General features: G+C 42.4%; 1 protein-coding gene across 2 annotated transcripts in view; it reads right to left on the bottom strand.

Annotated features, from left to right (window-relative positions):
- The window catches only part of PXYLP1 (2-phosphoxylose phosphatase 1), a 47,863-nt gene extending 38,465 nt beyond the window's left edge, over window positions 1–9,398 (bottom strand). The window contains exon 1 of one of the 2 annotated variants that reach the window (XM_071566540.1): window positions 9,154–9,398. The gene's annotated coding sequence lies outside the window, so the exon portion shown is untranslated. Of the gene's footprint in view, window positions 1–8,658; window positions 8,872–9,153 lie in introns of those variants that run through there. The other variant, XM_071566541.1, reaches the window with a different exon arrangement.
- Window positions 9,399–17,918: the final 8,520 nt, after the last annotated feature.

The following is a 17,918-nucleotide window of genomic DNA, read 5'->3' as shown; positions in this document are numbered from 1 at the left end:
TCCTTATCCTAGTCAGTTCTAAGACCCTCATACTGGCCCAGCTGGTCACGCAATGTGCAAAAGCCACTGCCAATGGCCCAGCAGTACTGCCCAGTCTGCCAAAGCAACCAGCACAAGCTCCCACTGCAGAAAAGCTGAGGGGTCAGAGCTCTCATTATTTTTGCTGTGCAGCAAATTTACCCCTAAATTGAATCGGTAAGGAAAGGTGACTGCATGCTTAGCACACAGAAGTGATGAAGGGACCATTAGCAACACTGAAAGCTGACCACACCTCGAAGATAATCTGCTGTTCTCAATATAAAATGTTTACTTGACTCTCAGATCTTTGCTTTTAAATCTCAAGGTGAACAAGCTGATGAATTAGAGATCATTTTAAACACCTCCTTCTCCTAACCAGCTCTGAGGTTGAGCAGGACTCTCATACAGTTCTACGCTGGAAATTCTGGAAAAAACATCTTCAGCTTACACCCTTCAGAGAGCTGTTTCCATCTTTTCAACTCTGTCCTACTCAATCACCATTATGAGCTGCCTTCTTTCAGAGATCAGATGCTCAGAGACACAAGCACAACAAGTGTTTATGTAGTTTAAATTTGCATTTGATTTTTGCCAGTCTCAGTCCTTAAGAATTTAATTGTTTTATTTAAATTAGAACCTACAAGTCTGTGGATCTCTCGAAATTGGGCAATAAACATAATCATGCAGAGATATCTATATTCAAGTTTTGTGCATTAATGTTACAGTTAATATAATGTAACGTGATAACATAATAGCTACCCCTTACAGGTTTCCCAGTATTGGAATTTGACTTATTTTGCAGCCAGAAATCTCCAAGTTTCTGGAATTTCCTTAAATTTCTATCACTCCTCCGATTAATTGATGCCCATGTTATCGTGAACAAAGATAACTGATAAAAAATGTGTGGGAACTGCTAAAAAGCATGAAAAGATCATAAAGTGTGGGATTTTACATATTTTTCACCCTTGCACAGCATATACCCTCTAGGTGTGTCAGCTCACCTCCCCTGTACTCAGTGTGCAAGGAACCACTTCTAAAACTAAATGCTTCTGACATTTCAAACGAGTTTTTGGAAGAAATACCATAATTGTCACCTGTAAATATTCTTTTTCCACACCGTAATGTTTCAAAATCATACCTATAAACACTTAAATAGCAAACCAGTATTTTTTTTAAGACCAAGCACAATAATTTTGATGTCCAGCCACTAAAGGGGATTAGTGCTACACTTATTTCTACATAATCAATGGGTCCTAGAACTATTAATAAGAAAAATATATAGTATATAGAAAAATATAAGTAAATACATAACTAACTTACAGATGAATAAAACTATAGTTTTAAAACAGAAGGTACTGTAAATATCTAATTCCTTTGGGATGAAATGATTGCCCTACATCACTCCTTTCCCTCTCCATTCTCTGCTATTCCTAAAATTATCACTATATGTGAGAGAAGCTCTAAACAGTTGCAACTCAGATATAATTTCTATGTCCTGCACAACCTTGCGCCAAAAATAAAGAAATAAACCTATTTTAAATTTAGTCTCCCTTTGCCTTCTTCCCAGAACACTTACCCTTTAGAGATTCCAGTTGGAGACAGCTTGCTGCCTTCATGCCCAGGCTCCAGCAGCATCCTGGTGGCACAGGCATATTCCCTCCTACCAGCTTCACTAGTCTATTTATAAAGAACATCAAGTGTTCCCATCAGCCAGGACACAGGGGTGACATGCCCCTGCCTGGAGGAACTTAAATTAGCTCTGACTGTAAACAAAGAGAAAAAAGCAGGATTGAACATAAATACAATTATGGAATGTTTATTCCAGCATGCCTGGAATGTCCTACTCCTTTATGAACTACTTTCTCCCACATTTAGACATCTGTAGATCAGAGGACAAAGTGATGGTCAGCACCAAAATTCAGGCCTTCCAGCTCATGCATTGTCTGTCTTTAGTACTTCTAGTCCTACTAGTTAGTCACTGATGCTCTGATGTCAGTTCACTCTGGGGGCTCAGGGCAGAGACAAGAACCTCTTTACCAGAGTTCTGCTCCACATTATGGGAAACACCAAGGGGAAGCTCCACATGGCACCCACAGGAACGTCTGGACTCCAGTCCTTCATCAGAGATGCCTGTTTGGCACTACCAACACTGCTGTAAGGTCTCAGAGTGCAGCAGAATCTCTGAAGATGGATGCGGTTTTGAATCTGACGCCACATCTTGGACAGAATGATACAGCTTGGACTGCTTCCCTTCAGACCACAGACAGGCTTCACTTCTTTGTCACAGTCTACCAATAAAATCCTGTCTATAATAAAATCTGTCAAATTACAAAGCTTAGAACAGAGTTTAAATAACAATGGATCACAAACCATCCCCCTTTTTAAAAAGTCAGACTTCATGGCATACCTAAATCATAAGTACTAAAGAGACTACTGCAGTTCTTTTGTAGCTTAACCCCTCTTCTCTGGTTTTCATATTCCTTTAAAGAACTGTTGAAAGTTCTCCCTGCTTTGGCCTTTGGTTTTGCAACTATGATTTTATAGGTATCACGTGGTTTACTTGTTTGAACAGCAAATGTATGAGAGCATGAAATATTTCAAGGCGTAGATGTCCTTAACTTTGGTTTCTTCTGATCTATCTAAAGCCTTTGTTCAAGACATCCTTGCATTCAGATAAACTTTGCAGTAACTGCTTTGATCTGGCCTTGATTGTCTCTTTTTTGCTGGAAATAATATCAGTGTCCTACAGCCGCCCATATAACTGTGTAGAAACACAAAAAAAGTTGCAGCCAACAACAACCCACCAGTCCAGCAGGTCACTCAGGAGGCTCTGTGTGAACCACATTTAATATCTCGGAAAATCTGTCACAAGTCCAACTCTCTGTCACCCCGTTCAGGAACGTCACCGTATTTACTATTCCTTTTCCTATGCAGTAAGAGGTTATACATGTCTCTGAACTTCAGAGAAAGTAAAAACAAAACCAAAGGAAGTTCTTTTACTTCCTTAAAGGAAACAGAGCAACTCCTTTTTAACATTATTATGAAACTTGAAAGAAACCCTATGATTCTGATGGCTCCAGGCCAGAACTGAATATTAACTGGAAGCAAAACCACTCCGGAACATACAGATACTTAAATAATTCTTAAAAAACAGCACCAGAATGCAATTATTTTAAACTTACAATTTTAAAATGGAATACCATATGCTGGTAATTGTATGAGCAGAGATCCTAATCACACACAAATCACAGCCAGGGGCTGATCAGATAACATCACAGCTCCAAAAAGCAGGCAAAGGCAAAGTACTTCGAATGATTGAATTATTAAATGATTTTGAGGGATTCTTCAAGTTAAGATTTTACTTTTTACAGTTTCAGTTGTTTGAACAACTCCATCTTCTTCTGTAACACACCCCCCTCTGCATGCATTTCCTTTGAACACGCCCCTGAACAGGAACCTGCCTCCCTCTGCCTCAGCCTCAGGGCTTGTGTTTTGCTGCAAATACCTTCCCTTAGCACTCACTTTGAAAGCAAACAGTGCAGTTTGCTAGTGATTGTCAACCAGTGAAGTTCAACACTGAACAAACAGATCACTGGAGAAAGCTCATAAATGTAGAAAAATGCTTATTTCCCACACTGGGTAAAAATTATCCCATCCAATGTTTGAGATTATGTTTGTATGAAGGACAGTATTTTTTCTTTCTGCATGTCAGCTCTTCCATTCAGGATAGATGGATGTGAGAATGGGATCTGAGTTCCCAAATCTGTCCTTCTTTTAACTCCAGATGACCTTACACTTGGTCAGTTTCTTCTAACGGTGAGAGGTCACACCTCTGCAGTTCTCTGGGGTTCACACAGGTTGATTTGCTCACAGTATTCCAACTGAACGGATTTGGGTAAATTCCAGTTAAGTCAAAAGGGACACTGACAATAATCTTTTCACTCTACTCATCATCCCATCTCATATCCCATATTCAGCTGGTCCTACCTCCCTCACACTCTGGAAAATTGATAGAACCCGGACACAGCCAGTTCCCCTGGCCATTCACCCACAACTCTGCCTCTAACCACTTCCCAGCCATGCCTTCAGCTCACCTAAAATGCATCATTTTACATCTGGTGATTTGGCTGTTACCAAGAGCTTTCCAGAAAGTAAACCACAATTTTACTAAATTAGCAAAATTATACATGTGAAAAACAGCAGTGCAACAACCTGATGTTGGAAGTGTTTGTGCAAGAAGGATGGAAGGGGTAACATTTTTTTCAGTAGCTATTACATTTCTATTCTATCCTTGTGCTCAGGTTATATTTTGACCCTCATCCCAAAAGATGTTTCTCCTGACTATAGCCCTGCTATAAGATTTCTTCCATCCTATTATTATATGCCAGGTCATCCAAGATTTCCATATTCAACCACCTCTATGCAATCTCAAGGGTTCAGAATTACAGGGTAGATACACGCTTCTGTTTCTTTTCCAGATGGAAAACTTGTGCCTCTCTACAGTCTATACTATTACCCATCGCAGCACCAACAACTGGCAGCTCATAGTGAGGAGGTTAAAAAAGAAAAGGGAAAAAAAGTACTAAGCACATTTTATTCAACAATTTTGTCATCTTTCTGCAATCCAGCCCCAGAATGGTGATTACACAGATGCATTAGCAGAGAGTCAGCATTTTCTGCTGCCCTTTCTTCCCCACAACATTGTGCAACTGCCAAGATTCCTGGCTGCTGGGGAGCTGAATGGGGAATAACACAGGCATCATACTGGGAAAACTGCTGTGCTGCTGGCAAAGGACATGCCTGGCTTTTCCCTTGATCCTTATGGCAGCAGCACAAGTTAACCAGTGGAAACACATCCTCTTACAGCTCGAGACAACTGAACACACAGGTGCAGGCGGGCGAGGTACTTCTTCAAAAAGAAAAACCAAAACAGGTTTAAGTAAACAGTCCTGGCATTAAACTCCATGTCCTAGAATTTCCTTGGAAAGGTCCATGGGCCACATTTTTGCTCTTAGCTCCACAAAGTTGGTTTTACAAATTCTCAGCCCACAGAAGCTTCTCATGAAGGTACCCAAAGGTCTTCAGAGATAGAAACACAAGCCTGTGTTCAGACTTCAGGAGCAATCAGTAAACCAAATCATAAATCAACAACCACAGTTGCAAGAAAGATGAATAAAGAAAGAAAACTATGGGTTTGTCCTTTTAAAATAATCATTAACAATAGACAGTATTAGATAATTGCAGGGTGTGGCACCAACCACTGTCAGCATTAGGAAATCATAGCACAGTATCTTCCACTATGTAACTGTGAAGTTTATGATAGCAGACATGGAAACAAAGTTATGGCATTTATTTTTATACTTTCACAAGGGAAGCCATGAATCACATGACAATTTCTGGGGGAAACTGACTTCATTCTTCGTACATAACAGAGTTTTAGGTGGCTGTAGAAACCTTGAATGGATCAGATGGAAAACAGCCACTGAGTAGTATTTCACAACAGCACTACTGAATGCCTTTGCCATGTGGCACAAACAAGTAGGCCTAATTATTTCAGCTTCCAAAAATCAGTTATTTTTAAGAAATATGCCAGCTGTCTAGCTGTTCAAAGCACAGTTTGTTTCTCTAATCAATATGAAATCCCCTGTCAATCACACTCTCAATCCTCTGCCTGTCATCAGAATCACTTAGTGTGTAATCACACACTTACCATCCACCTTTGTAGCTCTCCTGGCAAATGTTCCTATTATCAGTTTGCACAATGAAAAAATGCGCTTTTTTGCTGCTTAGTCTGATCTATTATATTGATGATTAAGGCATTATCTGATTTTTTAAAAAGAATCATAAATACCATTAGTCACAGTACACCTTCCCACTCTATTTCTTCACTGAGCAAGAAATGTCTCACCCAGCTGTAATCAGAGACCACCTAATACTTTCAAGACAAACAAGAATATTAATTTTGAATTCTAACCTCAACTCAGTGTCACAAAACAAGCCACAGGGGCAAAGCTCACATGCTCCTCCAATGACATGTCAGCACTCATGCATCCTCCCCTACAACTTTTAGACTAAAATTTTCCAAGCTTTTCTGTCCTAAATGATTGCAAAACCAAATGCTTGTTTCAGGGGACTCTGTAGGGTCCACTGAAGTGCAGCCTGATTTTAACAGAATATGAAGCATATCATGGTCTGTATGACACTTCCAGTATATTTCTGAAAACTGCCACATGAACCTTCAGGTGTCATCATCCTGTATGTAGCTTTATGATCAACTGTTTCCAGTTCTGTTTCTGTGTAATTTATACCATACACTGCCCTGCATTGACCTTCCCTGTTATAGTTTTGTAAAGCACTTCAAAGAAAAAAAGAAAATATGTGTTTCATTGCAGTACTGATAAAATATTGTGCTTTATTTTAGTACTAGTCCAGTAAAATTACCATGACACTAAAACCAATGCAAGTAGAAATCTTGCATGAAATCTACTTCTAAAGTTTCCTCCCAAGTACTTGACATTTCTTCCCCTTTTTGCTGTACAATTTCACTTTTTGTTTTTGTATATAGTTTCCCACCCAAGCTAGAGTATTTTTAAACACACCTTTCTGAATGGGAGTCAGTGCATAACTCACTTCCTGACACACTCTCCCGAAAGTCAAGATGATGTTCAAACCCTTCCCAAATGGGATGTGCTGCTTGAACAGTTTGGACCCAAACTACACTGTTTGTCCAACATTTGGACCACTGAGGTTCTTTTCAAGCAAATCCTTCCCCACCCTTGAGGCTGCTATCTAGCAGCATCTGTCTGTGACACTCAAGTGCCTGCCTCCTCCTTTTGGTAGAGGCAGACTTGAAAACTCCACCCTCTTGAACAATTAAGATACCACCCCCTCCTTTGTAGCATCCATCATAAATCTAAATCATAAAGCATATGTTAGTAGGTGGCTTAACATTTAATTCCTACTCTCATTTGATGTGTGTTTGTGAGCAACACATATCTCACAGTGGTTTTTCACTTAATTAATTGCCAACATTTTTTAATTAGCCAAAAGATAAAATCTTGGGGAGATGAGAGAATATGCAACTAGAACTGACCATAAATACAGATAAAAGCCACACTTAGGACCACATGAAACCACCATTCATCTTTTGGGCAATAACATGCAGATATGATAGAAGGCTTTTATAGGTAAAAATGTAGGGGGGGGTTCAAACTTTTTTTTTTTTTACATCTGCAACTTCAGCAGAAAAAACATCTAAAAGAAATTCAATTGAAGTCTAGTTTCAAAGGTCCCTAAGAGATTATGAAAATGAACAAAGACCTACATAAAAATCTCACAAGACACTTAAGGTTTAATTCGTCTAAGGAGGTCATGGTATGTATGTAAAAATATACACCCCATCATAAAACCAATGGAGAAAGGAAACTTGACGGAGGACAGGGGTTTAGCACACCCTCAACATTGCTTTTGTGTGCCTTCACTCCAACATGCCCGCACTGAAAGAGAAAGCCCAAAAGACAAATGAAGGCTGTTAAAGAAAAGCAAGTTGACAATGCTGAAAGTGAAGCAATCCACCTCAAAGCCTGCAGCCTAACCTGAGACACATCTCTGCCAGGGACACAGGTACAGACACACAGGGTCACTTACACCAGAGCAGTTTTAGAGCTCTGTTGTTGTCAGACCTTCCTATGACACCCTGTAATTCCTCAATGCTTCCTTTCCCCCAAACGGGGAGCTTGGGTAGTATGTGTTGAATATTATAAAAAGTAACATTTCAGCACTACTGAGTTTACATAAAATATTGAAGAGACTACAATTAAAAGCCATTAGAGAAGAGAGAAGCATCTGTGTTTTAACCATGTGCACTACTTGTAGTTACCTTTTTGAGAAGATTAAAATTAAGCAGCTTTTGCTTTTCATCCCACTCACACCCTCCCACTACAAATTCTGTCTGAGCTAATCCTCCTTCTACAGACGTCAAAACAGGGCAGAAGTATTACAGCTACTTACTGCCAAAATGTGCTGGTTTAATATCCCATTACTATTGTAATACTGGCACAATAACTTATTATATGTGACAGCTTTTGCAGTTAGTCAAGGATAGAGCCACTTATTCAGTAGGCTTTTTTCACCACATAAAACTGTATCTGTAAAATTTGCAAAACAGAAAATTTAAGGTCTGAACTCAGATATTCATGTCAGACTACGGTGCCAGACAAAATAAAAGGCTTGTAAGGTCATCACACACAGTCTTCTCACCCTGTCATTTCCACTGTCAAAGACTCCATGTAAAGTGATCTGTCCAGAAATTCAGGTTATGGTACTTACAAATACATTGTTTAACCCTTTATTTTTTCAATTATTATTTTGTAAGGGCCACATTCTGCATGAAGACCAAGACACTGTCCATGTCAGAACACACTTGCTAAGAGAAGTCCATAATTGTCAAAACGTTCAGGAACCTGGAGCACGGAAACACACTAAGAAGTCTGTTTAAGGCTCTAAACATATTTAATCTGACTATGCAACGAAAGGGACTGCTGTGAGTTAACCTAGAGAAACAGGCATCAGAAAATAGCTGAATTCAGTAAGTTACTCCAACTTCGGCCACAGTGTATCTGCCAACAACAGATGACAAAGTACCTGCCCCAGGAGCTCCGCAGCAGCTCCGCACCGCGCCTGCTGCCGTCCCCGGCCAGAGGGACACGAGCAGGGCTGTTCGCACAGAGACTCGCGGGGGGACAAGCCCCGTCCAAGCTCTGCCCTGACCGCACCGCTCGCACAACACGAGCCGAGCCCCCGGGCACCGGGCGCTGGTGCCGCCCGCAGTCCCATCCTGACGGCGGAGCCGACCCGCCCCCGAGGTCCCGCTGCTGTCGGAGGCAGCTCACCCCGGCCGAGCACCCGCCCGCCGGGCCGGTCTGTCCGGCCCCTGCCCGGCCCCCGGAGCCGAGCGCGGGGCAGCCCTGGCCGCGCCCCCTCTGTGCCGGGGCGGCCGCGGGTCCGTGCGGGGCGGGGGCACCGCGGGCACCGCTGGGTCGTGCCGGGGCACTGGCACCAGCGCTCCCCGGGAGCGCGCCCAGGGCGCCGTCCCACCTGCCCGGCGGGGGCACAGTCCCGCCCGCAGCGGTCCCGTACCTGCCCCGCCGCGCTCGGCGCCTCCTCCCGGTGGCGGTGCCGGTGGCGTGGCCGGAGCTGGAGCTGAAGCTGGAGCCGGAGCCGGAGCCGGAGCCGGTGGCGGTGCCGTGGCCGGAGCTGAAGCCGGTAGCGGTGCCGTGGCCGGAGCTAGAGCTGGAGCCCGTGTCGGTGGTATAGCCAGAGCTGGAGAACCCGCCGCCGCCGCCACCGCCTCGCCACGGCCGCGGCTCCGCGCCCGACCCGCCCGAGCGCCGCCCCCGACCGGCCACGGCCCCCCCCTGCCGGCCAACAGCGCTCCCTGCCGGCCAACGCCGCCCTCTGCGTGGGGTCCCGCCCGCGGCTGCGACCCCACATGGGACGGGACATGGGACATGAGACATGAGACATGGGACGTGGGACATGGGAAATGGGTCGTGGGACATGGGACGGGACATGGGACATGGGTCGTGGGCCAACGTGCTCGCTGCCACCCGAGGCACACGCCTTCCCCAGGCCTCCCGCCAAAGGAGCCAGGCGGTTTCAGCGCTCAGCCGCCTTCTTTCACGGCCACAGCTGTGGAGAGCAGCGAGAGGCTCCGAGGCCAACAGCGGGCACCTAGTGCGAGTTCCCCACGCCCCAGCCCTGGCTTTCAGCTTCCCGCTGCCTTCAGCTCCCGGCGCTGGAGCGGGTGTCTGTCGGTCCCCGGAGGGGCGGCACAAACACCTCCGGTCGCAGCCAGGGACTCTGCTGGCACGTTCTCCTTGTACTTAACTCACCGGCAGGATGGCTGGAAGCTGTCATGGCCATTTGGAATGCCACAAATTTCAATACAAAGATCAAACAAACATATTCTCCTGTACAGCTAATACAGTGAATTCATCCCATAACTTGCACTGTACTCACCAGAATTTGCTCCCGGCAAAGCAGCTCCCAGCTAACCAGCCTGTCCCCTCACAGGAGCTGATTCTGCTCCATCAGCAGGAGCATTTATTCAATCCTACAAACTGATCATCTTTCAAATATACCAATTTTCCATGTATCCCTAAACTAGATTCTAAAATCAGTTCTGCAGACTGTGCCCTAATCCCCTTTACACACCTACTGGGACATGTCAGTGCAGAACCCCTGCAAATCATGGGTCATCAAAGGGGATGCACTGGCCATGGACATTTGGCACCAGCGTCCCTGGCAAAGGGCTGCCAGGTTTTTGTCACAGTGAGGAAGCACCTCAAAATGTATGTGGTGTTCACACTCCCATTGTTCCTCTTGCAATCCTGGATACTTCTGCCAGCTTCTAACTGTGCTGTCACACTGCTCTGCCAGCCCAGCAGACATGCTTATCTCTCTGGCCTCTGCTCTTGGGTCAGGGTGACCAGTGATCATTCCCTGCTAACTGCAGCATGCAGCCAAATTTTCTCTCTTTGATATTGCACATCCACAGAGTAAACATATCCACCAAAAAGACTGGGCATGTTTTTCTGGCTAAACTCGTACTTTTACCTGACTGGTATGATTTCACCTGGAAAGGTGCTGAGGTTCTCCATCCTTCTGTTTGGGATAAAAAGTAGGAATTAATCTAGTTTTAACTAACAGACTGCACAGTGGTATGGAAAGCGGTTGTCCAGCTGCAGACCAGAAGACTGGAGCCTTTACCAACTGCTGCTCTCTGCAAACCATCCCCAGAGCTGCTCAGCAGCGGGGTGGTTGGGCTGCCAGCCGACTGCTGCACTTCGAATGCAGGCGCAGCTGTTCCCTGCTACCAGCATCACATCAGATTAGAGCTAATTGATCATAACGATTTTCTTCTTTTTATAAGACCAGTGCCAACCATCTGAAACAGAACGGCTTGCAGAAGAATAGATGACAAACTGTGGGGCCCTAGACGTGGACAGTGAGAGTTCTGACTACCATTCACCAGATCACTTTAGGGCATGTTAGTATTGCATAATGCCCAACAATAGCACAAAATAAATCTGGCCTTTCCACACCCAAAAAGCAGAGAATACATCACAGAAAAATCATCTCCATATGGAAACAGCGATTGACCATTATGACAAATGCTTGCTATTGTAGTCACATTCCTACCTCCTTGCAGAAAAAGTGCAGCTCAGAAAGGATTTGGGATTCAGAAACTGTCAATCTGTTCTCCATGGAATAAAAGGATTTAATTTTCTTCACGGGATGTTTTTGCTTTGGTGAATAAAATATTCTTGTTTATACACTCAAAGAATTCAACTTCTTAGAGATAGTCATTATCATATTTATAAAACAAACTACTGCGTACTCAAAACTTGTTAATATCCTGAAAATTTCTCTGCAGAAACCACATACACTTGGATTTTAAAGATTAAATTAGAGGAGACAGAGTGAATACTCATAAAGCAGAGCAACTGCAGCTACTGTCCTTGGAGCAAACTCTGAGTTCTGCACAGCCCCACTATATCACCCCACTTGATATTATCAGTTGGATTTGCTTTCTGATACACACACTGTTATGCATCCAATGATAGTGCAAATACCATTTCATATCATCAAGATTTGCTAATACTCTAAGGATGTCTTTGCAGTAGAGTGAATTAGCTATGAACTAACAAAAATTTTGTTGCATTAATGAAACAGCAGCCATAAGCATGTCTGGATGCTAAAACATTGTTTGCTCACTAGCATCAACAAACAGCTACTGAGACAAACCGCTATTATTTGTGGTCAAAACACTGTGGTGCTCCTCTGGCTGACCTCAATCCCAAGAGGTAAACTGACAACCTGAATTAGGGAGGATTGGTCATGGTGAAATGCAGCCCCACCAGCCAGGGAGGATAGTTCTAATTTTAGGGTCTGCTTAGGCTTTCAAGCTTCTGGTCACAATCCTTTTGTTGTTGTTGTTTTGGGAATTAGGTATTCCAGATGTTAGATGTGGGGTTTTTTCTCCCTTTCCTTCATTTCTAGTTACTGAGTCATAGCAGCTACACATCCTCCTGTTTGCCAGTTTTTTAATAGGAGACTCTTGAGAGAAGGTACAGTTTGGTTCACAGCTGCCCTGAGGACAAATTCTAACACACATAGTACACAATCAATTACATTTCACAGCATAAAATAATTCTATTTTCTGTTTAATCCAACAACTAATAGTTCTGCAAGAAATGAGAATCAGAAAGAAAGCCCAAAGACTTTACCAAAGTACCAGCTAGATCCCAGCTCCTACTCCCAAAAGCCATAATAGCAATGGAGTGTAGCACATAAGCACAAATGAGTGGGAAGAGAGGGAAGTCACTGCTCAACAGACAATTTTACAGTCAGTTTTGCACATAAAGAAAGGCTTGGAGCTCTTCTAAGCTATTGTACATTTGAACTGTGTGAGAATATTTTATAAGAAGTAATATTTGTATACAGTGTTTCAGTACTAGAGTTATTTCTTCACTGACAGTTTCAGACCCTCTGAGTCTGTGGGTGGATTTTTTTCTTTTAAGAACAGATGAGTTTCAGTGGTCTGAAGCATTCTTTCAGTTCCATTGTTTGACTTGGGCTAGATTTCTCAGCTACATGGCTCAATGCTTCAGAGTCCTCTCTCCCCATCTAGTAAAAGGTGGCTTCTGATAATACCTCATGCTTAGCTAGTACTGTTTTCAATTTCCTGATTACTGACTGTGTGTGTCAGTCCAACTGCTTTTAAATATAAAGAAACTGACAGTTCTGGAAGGAAACCCCTTTGAAAACAGTTTCCAACTCAGAATAGTCTGTGATTCTGTGATTTATGCCTTCTTTTTGCCATCACATACCCGAGGTCTGATGTCACCTCTCTCAGTTGCTCTGTGCATATTCCTGCATCATTCCAGGTATCTTGTGGTGTATCTATCCAATGCCTTACAAAGTTACCCCAGTTTTATAGCTTTGGATGTCTTGATGACTCATGTATACTTCAACACTGTGTTCCTAGAACCTCCTGGGATGACAATATTGTTACCTATTAAACTACCTCACCCTAAGTTTCATTGGATCTTTTGGAATCTTTTGATAATGATCTAACCATTTGTCTGGACATGGTTCCACAGCCACTCACCCAGATTTCTGTAACTCTTCTATTGCATTACAGCAGTTTCTGTTTTCCTCAGAGGCTGTTTATTATCTTATTCATCAACCTTTCTACATATATGGGTTTACAGCATTTAGGTTATCTCTGCAGGGTGTCAGTCAATCCAACCCTCAGAGATGCCATTTTGCAGTGTATCATGATCACGTTAAATGCCATGTTTTCATCTCTTGCTATCAGGCTTAACTTCCTGCTAATATCATCACTCTCAGCCTCATCAGTTCCAGCAGTAATCAAGCAATCAGTAATTAAAGGACATACTAGGAATATAACCACATATATAATTATTTTCCTCCACTCTTTCTAGGGTTACTTAAATCCCAGATAATAATTGCAAATTCTACATTGTCTCTAGGTGAAAAAAAAAACACAGAAGAATATACCTTATCTGGCTGTACTTGCCAATATCCCCTGTTCTTTTGGATAACATCACAGAAAAGCCCATTTATTTTTCAGAGTTAAAAGAACACTGATATTTGCTCATGACTCTGTGTCCCAGAGTATTTAATAGCCCTTCATTTGGAAAATCACTTATTTAGTTGCAGGATTTAAAAAATAAATTAGGTCCTCTGAACAAATATAACTTGGACAGTTGGTTTGGCCCATTACTTCCACCTTCTTTTTTTCTGCAAGTCCCGCTGTCATTAATCTGAATGCATACCAACCACTGAATTAAAGTACAGGTTTCTGACACCAACAGGTCTGTGTCTTATCCCAGCAGGATGCAAAAGAGTATTGTCAGTGCATGTCAGAATAACAAAGACCAGTTAAGCCATTGGACAGCAACGTAGTCAGCTACCAGAAAGGTGGTTTCAGCACTCATGCAACAGTTATCACCACATGGCAATTCTGCCCTTCACATTCCAATTGTGCTTTTTCTAAGTGTGCAGAGTGACATATTTTGAAGCAAGGAGTTTGTTGTCACTTCTTTATGGTGAAAGTACTGCAAGCAGCAGAAACCACAAACTAAATTTGGGGCTGAAATTTTTGAAAGAGGAAGTGTGTGTGGGACCACACTCTGGAGGATCGTGTGCAATATAAATAGGCTTTATAAGAAAACACCCATATCACCCATTCTTGATTCATCTCCAGTGGAAAACCAAATGTTGTTTCCCACTTTGCAAAGGTTCAGCCATAATCTTTGTAGCCAAATTTCTCCAGCATGCACTTGCTAGCATAAGACATGATATGAGAACCATAGCTCTCATTTTGCTCAGTGCCTCTGGAGAGGAAGCTTAAGTGGCTTCTCTGTTTTGGCATAATGCATTATGACACATCATACTTCAGTTCTGATCAAAGGGCTCCTGTTCGTAATTCACACTTCAAAGCAGTTTTAAATGAGATCCTACACTGATTTAAGAGCATAAACAAGTGACTCAAACTCCAGGTTTTGGTACCATCTAAGATGTCTTTTGTGAATATCGGTTACATTGATAATCAGTAATCTATTCATAGATTTTCATCCAGGTGTTATTTTGAATGCCTAAATTTGAACAGCACATATAATTAGACATGACAGACAACCCCTAGAACAACTTTAAGCCAAAATTAAATGTTAAGCAACTTTTCTCTTAAATCACCCTCCTTTACCTCTCCAAATAGTCAGCAGTGGAGAACTATTAGACAAGCTAACTTGGAGAGTGCACCCACCTTTGCCACTTTAACAGAGAAGTTTGTTATTTGACCAGCTTATTATGTCACCTGTTTAAAGCTCCATTTAGTAATTTCCCACTAGAATTAGTGTCTGGAGCGAAACTCCACAAAGGGTTTACTGTAGTCCTCCAAAACACAGGTCTCAGATTGTCTGAATATGTATCATGGCTTTTATTTGCATTTCAAACAAAGCAGATGAAAGTACAAATGCCCAAAAAGGGAGCAGGTGCTTAGGAAAAGCCTCAAAAACAACCCTTAAAATAACTGCATACATGCACACTACTCTCCAGTGTCATTTATGATCCCAAACAACCCCTTCTGTCTCCTCAGAATAAGGCAAGCCATTCTTACTGCACTTAATTAGTTCTAGGGGTAACCAAGTCCAGCTGCTCGGTAGCAAAGCAGCACAGCTGCCTTCTCTCAGTCCAGAGGGGCTGAGGAGAGGGAAAAAATGGAAAATACCCACCACTTCAAGAGCTCCATTCCCAGGGTCTCACAAACCTGACTAGAATCCAGATCAGAATTTTAAACAGATCCTTTAGGAGCAGCAATCAGCTTCCTAGGCAACCAGGGTGGCCACATTGCTGGCTGCTAACATGGAGATAGGACGAAGGGGAGGGAGTGTGGAAAAAAAATATATATACAATTGTCCTTATATGCTTACAGAGGGGTTTCCTAGTTTATAAATATTCTTGCTTCGAGCTGTGATTTTAGTTAAATTCAGACTCAACTTGCCAAAGTGGTAGGCAGTAAAGTTATTCACAGGGACAGCTTTTAGCCCTTCTGTTGCCAAGTGAGTTGGGACCAGATGGTTGGATGCCAGCAGAACTGGCTTTAGAGAATCTGAACCCTTCCTGGTTTCTGAGGAATGCCCAGGTACCATGCTGGGGAAGATTTCTGACCCTTCTGGTGTATGAATCTAAGACTTCTCCATAAAGTTAGGCAAATTTAGAGCACATTATATTACTAACCTATTGTATTTAGTTCTCAAGGAAACTACTACCTTAAAAAGTATAATTAGGGCAATCTACCTGGAAAAATAGCCCTTGGCATTGACATCACTGCCAGCTTCCTTAATACCCCATTCTCTGATTTACTTCAAACCTGCTCATGAGGGACCCAAGCCAGACATGAAAAGTGGTGGGTGTTCCTCCTTTGTCCTTGTCCACCCATTAAAATCAATATCAAGGGTGCATGTATGTCCCACACTGCTCTCCAAAATGGGAATATGGGAAAAGCCTTGGAATACTTTATGGAGACACACAGAGAAGTCTATGTTCGCATAAAAATATTATTTATACTGTACTCTTTGTCACCAGAGATGCAGAGAAATCCTGTGGAACAGGATGTTAGTTTCCTTAGTCTATATTCAGTAACACTGGTTTCCATTAAAGACAGCAGGTACAGCTCCATTTGGCACACAGACCTGATGTTCCATCAGCAAAGAATGTGTATTGAACACAGATAACATGGGTGGGTGTAGCAGAAACAACATTCAAGTAAAAATACTAAGTCATCCCTACTTGAAATATGAATAACACTGAATAATATAAGTATCTGAGTATCTTAGCATCCTATTTCTGTGCACAAATCCATTGGCTGAGAATGCAAGACACATAAAGTCTGGAGCCATGTCCTAGTTTAAGTGAAGATAAATAGAACTGCAAGATCCACCTTCCCAAAATTTTAATTCTTCCTGCTTAAAATTAACACTGACTGAGATATTGTGAATCAGCAGAACACTTCTACACATGTGCAAGCACCTACTCCTTTATCAGATGAACTTCCAGTATGAACACATATAATTGCTCCAAGGCATGAATAGTAACTGCTCAGCAGATATAAAGCCAGACACTTCAATGTAATTTATTTCTAACTATATTTAATATTCACGTCAGGAGTACACATCGTTTTTAGTGCCCAATTCTTCTGCATTAACAAACAGAAGGCACTACCCCAGGGTGTAGGAGTAAATAAGAAAGTGTGTGGAATGTAGGAAGTGAATGAGTTATGGAGTATTTTCTCAGTGTGTCAGAGGAAAAGCAGTCAATGTGGCTAAGCCAGGCTTCTCTGTTTCACACCTACATAAGGGGAGGATTTCAAGAACTAATTGCCTCCTCATTACTTTAATATTTGTCAAATTAACAAACCCAGTAACCTTAAGAGTAGTTCCAGCCCTAGGAGAACTTCCTTTCAGACAAGGAAGTGAAAAAGCCATATGTTAATACTTGATTCAACCTGGATAGCCTACTGTGACCACCACTGATAGGCAGGCAAGAGAGAGCATTCCAAGAATATCTAGAAAATACCTAGATATTCCAAGAATATCTAGAAAACTGCAATTGTAGCACTGCCTGATTAATTTCAGGTCATTTAAGCTTCTCCTGCTCTTACAGACCTTTGCCTAGGAAAAAAAAAGAAATCCCATTCTACTCCATACTTATGGACCCTTTAGCCAGTTTATTCATAATTCTTGTCTTGCCTTTGAATGCCCCTTTTGGATGGGGGCACCTCGTGAGGCTGGTCAGGCCCATTAATGCCTGTTAGCACCCTTAGGGCCATAACACATATTTCCTCTCCATATGAGCAACATTTCTTACAGTCATGCACAGAGACACCTTCCTCAGTGAATTGTGTTGTGTGTTAATCAGTTCTTTTAATATTCTACAGATAGCATCACTGGCTCTCAACAATCAGCTCTTGAAAGATTTCCACTATCAGTTCAGGTATGTGTGAGGTGTGGGAAACACAACCAGGAGAGGCAAAGGGCCAGGACACTAAGCTGCAATGGGATAGTAGCTCAGGAGAATGACACCTTCCACAGCTGAAGGTCCAGCACAAGCAGTGGGTGGCAACAAGACCTACTTCAGTGGGTCTGATGATTGCTGGAAAAAACTGCAACTTTTGAAATGCTCTGTAAAATTATAGATGCTAAAGAGGCTACTTGGAGATTTCCCTTTATTACATGTGTTGTGAGGGGAATGTAATTTTTATATTTTTACCATGTGAAAGACAGCATAACTTTTTTAGGTTAAATAAACAAATA

The sequence above is a fragment of the Pithys albifrons genome, chromosome 11 (genome assembly GCF_047495875.1).
Source record: "Pithys albifrons albifrons isolate INPA30051 chromosome 11, PitAlb_v1, whole genome shotgun sequence".
NCBI classification, from domain to species: Eukaryota; Metazoa; Chordata; class Aves; order Passeriformes; family Thamnophilidae; genus Pithys; species Pithys albifrons.
This window is presented reverse-complemented; position numbering and strand designations above follow the sequence as displayed.